This window comes from Condylura cristata, unplaced genomic scaffold (genome assembly GCF_000260355.1).
Source record: "Condylura cristata isolate star-nosed mole 26May11 unplaced genomic scaffold, ConCri1.0 scaffold00002, whole genome shotgun sequence".
Taxonomy (NCBI): Eukaryota; Metazoa; Chordata; class Mammalia; order Eulipotyphla; family Talpidae; genus Condylura; species Condylura cristata.
Genome location: NW_004567103.1, coordinates 86,301,890 through 86,310,309, shown reverse-complemented (window position 1 = coordinate 86,310,309; position 8,420 = coordinate 86,301,890).

Genomic DNA, 8,420 nt, shown 5'->3' with positions numbered 1-8,420 from the left:
AAGGATGATTTAATATTTTTTGTATTATAATAATTTTAGTTTGCTAGTTTCAGTGGTAGTTTTTCTAGGTCATTTTTCAAAAATATACAATTTTACCATATGGATACAAATAATTTAATTCAAAAAAGTTTTCTTGAATTTTATTTTTAGTACTTGTTTCATTCAACTGCTTTTTTCCCCCCTTTGGGAAGTTCAGATCTCTGCACAGTGGATTATATTTGCCTCCTTTTTACATATGTATATAAATATATGAATTTGTCTTGAATTCACTTTTCTTCACAATATTTTATCTTCAGTAATTTCACTTTTATCATAAGTCATGTTTAATTTGTTTTACCTTTTTATTAATTATTTCAAAATATGTTTTTTGATAAATTTCCTGAATTTTGTCCTTTATCTTCAATTCATCCTTTTCCAAGTCACTTAATATCTGAGTATTTTCTAACTAATTTATACTGCATTTACTTGGTGAATGTCCTATTATTGGTTCATTTTGTGAACATGTCTCCAGACATTGTTTTAGTTACAGGGAGATTTCTTATTCTTTGGAAGAGCTATATGTATCAGTATAACCTATACTCGATTTTTCTGGAAATTTCTATCTGTTTTTTCACAGAGAAAAGCAAATATGGGCTCATGTTTTCTCTGAGATGGCATCAGTGTTCCATCCCTGGTTGTATTTGGATCTTTATTTACTTTTTTTTTTATTTACTTTAACAGCTTAATGTAGATTCTAGTCCAGGAAGTTTCTCCTCAGACTCAGGCCTACCCTAGAATGGGAATGTGGTATTGACATTTGGAAAGTCCATAGAATCTGTTTTGTTACAGCATCAAAGTTCTCTGGTGATAATCTGAACTGGACACTTTAGAATTCTCTCCAAATTTTGGTTGTTCTTTTCAGTTAGCTTGTTTCTGTGACTTGTCAATATTATAGGTTATTTGTTATTAGGGAGAATATAAATCCTGTTGTCTTTCTTCAAGTGAATCTTGTAATTGTTGGTACATTTTCCTTGCTCCTTTTTTTGAACTTTTTTTGAACTACTTATCACATTTTCTTGTACATGTCCGTTTTTAAGTTTTTGTAGTTCCTGTGAATATGTATTTGTATGTGTGTGCATGTATATTTGTGTGCTTTGGAGGAATCAAGGAAATAAAAATTGTATTGCCTTTCCCAACATCTTCCTGAAATTCAAATCAAATGATTATATCTTAGCAACTCATCTTTATTTTATTTTATTTTTTATTATTTTTTAAAAATCTATTTATACATATAGAACTTGGGTACAGGCCAAAGGTGCAGGAGTAGTGAGATAATTCACCAGAGACAGAGTAGGGAGCAGAACAGGCTGACTGACAAAGTACACTTCTGCGGGGAGCAGCAGGTGAGACAGGAGAGGTCTGCTGAGCCATGTGGGTGACCTCCCTGATCAGGAATTAAATGTGCTGAAGAGGCTGTGGCTAGCTTTGTAATGTGACTTTTTTTTTAAGATTTTTTATGCATAGGGAACTGGGGTATAGGCCAAAGGTGCAGGGACGATGAGAGGATTCGCCAGAGACAGAGTGAGGTGCAGAACAGGCTGACTGATAAAGAACACTGCTGAGGGGAGCAGCAGGCGGGTTAGGAGAGGTCTGCCGCACCATGTGGGTCACTTCCGGGGTTGGTGGGATGGAACTCATGCTGAAGTGGCTTTAGCTTCTTAATGCTGTGTTTTAACCTGCTGCGCCACCAGGGAGGGCCCTGTAGTGTGACATTTTACCCAGGGAGGGTCTCTTATCTTTGTTTTATCAGAAATCTTTTTGTTTTTTAGTTCTTGCTTAATAGAGATTATATATTCATTCTTTAATTTCACTATGAAATATTGAAAACAATTTTTATCATGTAGGTTTTTAATGTTTTTGTCCCATGTTTATAAGTTGTCTAGATATTATTTCCCCTTACTCCTTTATTCCCTTAGAATATTTTTAATTAGTATGTTCACACTAGTTTTTAAATTCTCATTCATAACTTAAAGGCAGTGGTGGGAGGTTAAGGTAGTGAAAAAGTCTTAATGATTAATTTTTTGAAAAATAGTCTTAAGGAGATATTAGAAGCATATATTGAAGAAATTTGGAGCATACTTGTAGATAAAATGCTCATTTGTCTTTAGGCATGACTCTTGTGGACTAATTGTAGAATCCAGAAAAAAGTGATTTCGTGTGTTGTGTGTGTGTGTGTTTGAGAGAGAGAAAGGGAGAGAATGAGCGAGAAAAATTTAACATTTATTTCTATTGGAAAAGATCCAATAACTGCAGTGTTTTACTATCTACATTTTTTCTTTATCATTTAATGTCAATAGTGGTTCCCCTCCTCTTGTCCCCCCATATTTGATGTCCTCTTAACCTGTATCACATTATTTGCCATTCCATTACAATCAAAAAGTGTTTTGAGACACCTCTCTAGATTCATGGGTATTTAACCTTATTGTTGTTTTAATTTAAAGAAGAATTCCTTGGGATATAAAACAGATTTTGTAAACTTCTGATACTTTCATAGTCTTGGAGAGAACAATATTTTCACATGCTGAACCAATATTTACAGTGTCAGACCTGATTTTTTTAATTCATTTTGTGGTTTTAGTTTTTCATATTTTAATAGTTTTTTCTTTATTGTTTTGTTTTTTTCAAGTTTATTTCAAAGAAGATCCTTTTTTTTCTTTATATTTTAGACCACATTTACCAGAATATGCTCTACAGATAATCTTTCTCAATCAACACTGTCACCAACTTTGCCAGGTATAGGATTCATGACTCATCACCATGGATAGAGACTTGAACATTTAAGAAGCTCATGTGCTTCCAGTGAATTTTTAGTTTCATTTTCTATTCATTTAAATAAATCTGTCACTTGAGGACAGTTTTGTCCTTCACTGTTAGATATAATTAACCTTATAGTGTCACCCAGCCTTTACTTTAGTACTCTAATACTTTATAAAGCACTTGTTAATTGCTTATCTTCATGGCTCTTCATGTCCATGAGGGGTGAAGATTATCTGATAAGTCTGCATGGCTTGTACAGGTCTCCATGTTAAAGGTGTCTTACATTGCACAACATCAGCACCATCAAATGCTCTTATTTTCTTTTTGAATATTATTACTATAGGGTTGTATTTAATAAAGTTTATTTCCTGAATTAAAATAACACTGAACTTCTTAACACAGCTTAAATAAACATATCTAATGTGCTGGTGACTGCAAAGTCACATCATTTAAGCTTGTATTAGAACACAGATTGAAAATTGTTTATAGCAAATGCAATCTTATAAAGGAAAAGTGATAGAAAGTGAAACAGGTTGAGTACAAGACTTTTTGGTATTTAATATAAAATTGCATATTAGAAGTTGGTTAAAGGCAAATCCTGCATCTATAGAAATATTGACTGCATCCCAAATCAACCATCCATCAATGTGTCCAGAGATTTCTAGCAAAGAATTTAAAATAAATTTAACTTTCTTCTGTTCAAATTGCTTGCACAAGATCAATGAAAACCAATTGCTCTTTGTCAGAATTATAAGATACCAAATAAGTAAGAGTTACTGTTATATTTAGTCAACTGTTTAATTATTTGTATTTTGGTTGCCTTTTAATTTAAATTTGTCTCTGAAATGAACCTTACTTTATATTTTCCTCCATTGATATGCCCTAACCCCATGATTTCCAAAAGGTAAGAGTAAATCAAACAATTACATTTAATGTTTTTTTTTTTTTTTTTGAGCTCAGAAATCATTAGAGATAGCAAGTCGAAAACTTTCACCAGTCTCTATGAGCTCCTATCTGCTTGGTCCACATTTTCTTGTGTGCCTGTTTTTATAATAGGCTCATTATCAAAGCTGGTAAATAGACATTTAGCTTCAATTAATCCCTGTTGTTCATTCTACTGTGTTTATCTTCTAAAATCCAGAGCTGAGCTGATTAAAAATTAGTTTCGTTGAGCATGTCATGATTTCTTTACCAATATTTTTTTCCTGCTTTTACAATAAAATCCCCTAAGTGTTCAGGTTACATCTAGGTTTTTGGATGTCCTCTGCCTAGTGTTGATGATGATAAGATTAAAAGAGACAAAAAGATGGTGTTGGAACCAGAATGTGCAGTACTCATAGATTGTAGCAAATACTACTAAACAACTCTCAAAATGTTTTCAAATTTAGATTCTGACATGAGACTGGCATGAAGAAGAAATTTTGGTGTGATCAGAGAAGTTAAATGTCTAATGAAATGACAAGTTAGCATTAGATACAGGGAAAATTTGATCTGCTATATAGTTCCAACTGTGGCCCTCACCAAAGCCACGTGGCATGCTTTCAAATGGGTCAGTTCTTCTTAGGGACAAGGCCTCATGGACCTGCATCAACTTTACAGATGAAGGTGTAACTTCAGATATGCGCTTCCTTATAACAAAGGGTAATGTCTAATGCAGATAATAGCTGTGAAATCTCAGCATCTTCGAGTCTCAGAAATGGAAACTATATATTTGCCTTTGTAGAAGGGATCTTTTAGAGCTCCAGAGAATCCAATCTGTTGGTAAGCTAGGCAGACGTAGAGTTGAATTGCATTTTTTTTTATGTTACTACAAGTTCAGTGATTACACTGGAACACTGGTAAGCTTTTAAAGAAAGGAAGGAAGATTTAAGGGTGTAATAACATCCATGTATCTTCAGAATGATTATTTTTCTACCTAGATCCCACGTAGGCTATGACTCTTCTCATAAGAAACTATGGACTACAATCCTTATATCATCACAAACTGAAGATAATGAAGGCAGAACAATAATCATTTGAGAAAATGGCACAAAGACAAATAACTGTTGAAAAAAAAAACAGAGTTGATTTGTATTTCCTGGGATTTACTTGAAGTAGGGAACTAGTTTTTCACAGAGCATTTAGGAAATCTAACTGACATTGTATGTCAGGGGACCCTAAACTGGCCAAGGCCCTGCTGTCTAAATCCTTTTTCAATACTGTCTGAATTCTTCACCCACACACACAATTGCAAGACTGCTCAGACACAGAAACAAGAAGAAAAGTATTTATTTAGCAAACAGGATCAATAAGAGTTACTGAGGCCAACAGTGTTTGTTTACTTTACCCAAAGTCATGTCCAGTATTGTCCAGTCCTGTACAAAGACTGTTATGATGGATTCTTCCCACCACTGAGGATGTGCAGCAACTCTCCGAAACAATAGGCCACATGTCTAAGATGGTGTCTTCTTAAGATGCTCTGCCAACCTGGGGCACACAGCTGCAAGACTTCAGGCCTGATTCTAACTCACCAAGACAACAGAAGACACAAGGGACACTCCTAGAACAGTGGGAGGCTTCAGCACAGCACCAGATATGCAGCATTCAGGACTGCAGCCACAGCCACCGATGACCCAACTAAAGGCCTCATTCACACAGCTAAGTCAGGCTGTATCTGCAGCAAAGACTAGGAACATTTTCAGTTGTTTAGCTACTTGTAAAGTCTCTTCCTCAGGCCTCCACCTTCAGAGGTCTACAGTGGCTTTCAAGATCAGCCCAGTCCTGGGGCTCAAATCCACTTGCCCTCAAAATGCTAAAGCAAATTCAAACCTGGAACTCAAACCTTGAATCCTGGAGACCTGACAAACAACAATCTTACTTCTTCCTCTCTTTCTGTCTAGACACTCTTTTTTTTAAAGATTTGTTTATTTATTCATACAGAACTGGGGTACAAGCCAGAGATGCAGAGGGTGAGAGGATTCACCAGAGACAGAGCGGGGAGCAGAACAGGCAGATCGATGAAGTACACTGCTGAGAGGAGCAGCGGGCAGGTCAGGAGAGGTCTGCCATGCCATGTGGTCACCTCCGGGACAGGCGGGAATCGAACTCATGTGGAAGTGGCTTTAGCTTCTCAGTGCTGTGCCTTAACCCGCTGCGCCACCAGGGAGGGCCAAGACACTCTTATTTCATCTCCAAAGTGGCCCCTCCTCAAAATTGATATTTTTAACATTACCTCTGAGGCTGTTTGTCTTCCCAGCAGCCCCCTCAGGCAGGGACACCACTTACAACAGTCCTTGGCCTCAGTGCTAGGCTACATTACCCACTTTCAGTTTTTATCACCATATCTATGGTGAATGTTGGACAAACCCTCTACATTGGAATATTTTAAGCAATGGCAATTACAAACATTATACAACATAGTGGAGCAGCTTCTGTTACAACCATTACCATTATCAAAATGTTGATCATAAAGTCTACAGATTAAAAATAACTTTTGTATTTTCTTTCTCCAGTAAGGTAAGTGCTTGTTACAGGCCAATGGTATTATTAAGAAAGCTACACAATTTAAAGAAAATTTAAAAGTAAATATCTCTGAAGGTATAAGAGAACTAATAATCCAGTAAGAATTTAAAAAAGCTAAAAATCAGAGATTACCTGATGCTGTGCAAGTATTTATCCATTGAGGCACTTAATAATTCATAAGTGGCATGAAGTTTAGGGGTTCAGAGGCCAGCTGGAAGATAATGATTTACCAGTTTGGAAACTCACCTGAACTTTGTGCAGTCTCATGGGGCTGTGAAATCATACCTGGAACCCTGAAATGTCTGTCAGTTGAGGACTGACCAGAAAAACAGAAAAAAATGGAAGTATATTGGCATGTCAAACCAATCTACCTAGACTTCCTCTGTGAAGATGGAAGATTAAGGTGGCAAGAACACAGTAATAAAGGAAAAGGGAGATAAACAGTTTTTGAGAGTCTTACAGGGCTGCAGAGATAAAAGTACTCAGAACAACAAAGAGAAATGATCTTGGTACACACTCAACTTCCAGTTGTAGGCGGAAAAATTGATTCATAAGTAGGAGGATGAATTCCAGGAGTAGGAACAAAGATGTGAGCTATCTCTTGGAAAACTCTGAAACAGAACTTCAAACAATTTCAGAGTAAACTGGACTGAGGTTATTTACCCAAACAGATTCTTTGTGGGAGGTAGATAATATCTGCTAGAGCGCAAGTTATCTGCATAAATTGTAATGCTCATTGCATTTGTCTATAGTCTAGCAAAATTATTAAGCATACCAGGAATGTGTTTCACTTGTAGGAGGAATATAGGGAAACAAAATAAGAGAGCCAGGGGGAAAATAAACAATAAAAAACACAACAAACCCAAACAATAGTAAACAGAACTACAAATCAAAGTCATTCTACAGGGAGAGTGGGAAGAAAGACATTCTGAGGGTGGGAAGAACACAAGGCACTATGGTAATGGTGCATGGGTCAATTGGTGGTGGGAATTCTATGGGGAGTACACTGAAAAAAAAAAAGAAAACAATCATTGTAAAAAAATAAAAATCTGTAATAGTAAAAAAAAATGCAGTGGATAAAAAGGTCATAAAGACAGACAGGAAACTCCACTTATCAAAGTTATCAGAAATGGGCTTCAAGATAACTAATATGTCCCACAAAATAGATAAGTATATTTAGGCACATCAAATAAAACAAAATAGAAATTATGAGATCAAAAAATGTATAATACAAACCCTAAGGAGAATTAATGCAAAGAAACATATAACTTAGGTACATCAAAGTAAAACTGCAGAAAACAAAAAGTCAATAACACAATTTGAAATGAAATAGAAAATATCAACATTTTATGTATGTGTTCTACAGTATGTCAGCTTAATAGAAATTACTGAGTTAGAGACATGAAGCACTTTAATTTAAAAAGTATTTGCATAAAATGAATTCTACATATAATTTTATAACCAACTGAAATGCACTTTAAAAATTAAGACAAACATGTCTTTAAACAAACAAACAAAAAATGTGATCTCCATCTAAAATTTCAAGAGGACTTATTTAGGCATACACAAATTAATCCTGGGGGAAGTATGAAAATACAACAAAGAATTAGTAGTATGTATGTAGAAGGTAATTCTAAAATTTTATTGATTATAGAAAATAAAAATTTTGCTTACTATAAAATAAATGTATAATTAATAATACAAAAGTCAATGCCAAGTTTGTGAGTGGGAGTTAAAATATTAACACTGCCTATATGCATGAAAATAAAATAATTTATAATGCAATGATATAACATCATGTAGCCACTGAGGGAAAGTAAAATAATTACAATAAACTAATAGAGAGGCAAATGTAATGACAAAATATTACTTAATGATCCAAAAGAAGGCAAAAGATAAAAATAAACAAATAAGAAAAATGAAATGCAAATGATGAAACAATTTTAAGCCTAAATATACTAATAATTACCTTTATTAAAATTTAAAGATGTCTCTTATTAAATTTAAAGATGTCTCTTATTAAAGATAATATGGCGGCCCTCCCTGGTGGCGCAGCGGGTTAAAGCACAGCACTGAGAATCTGAAGCCACTTCCGCATGAGTTCGATTCCTGCCTGCCGCCTG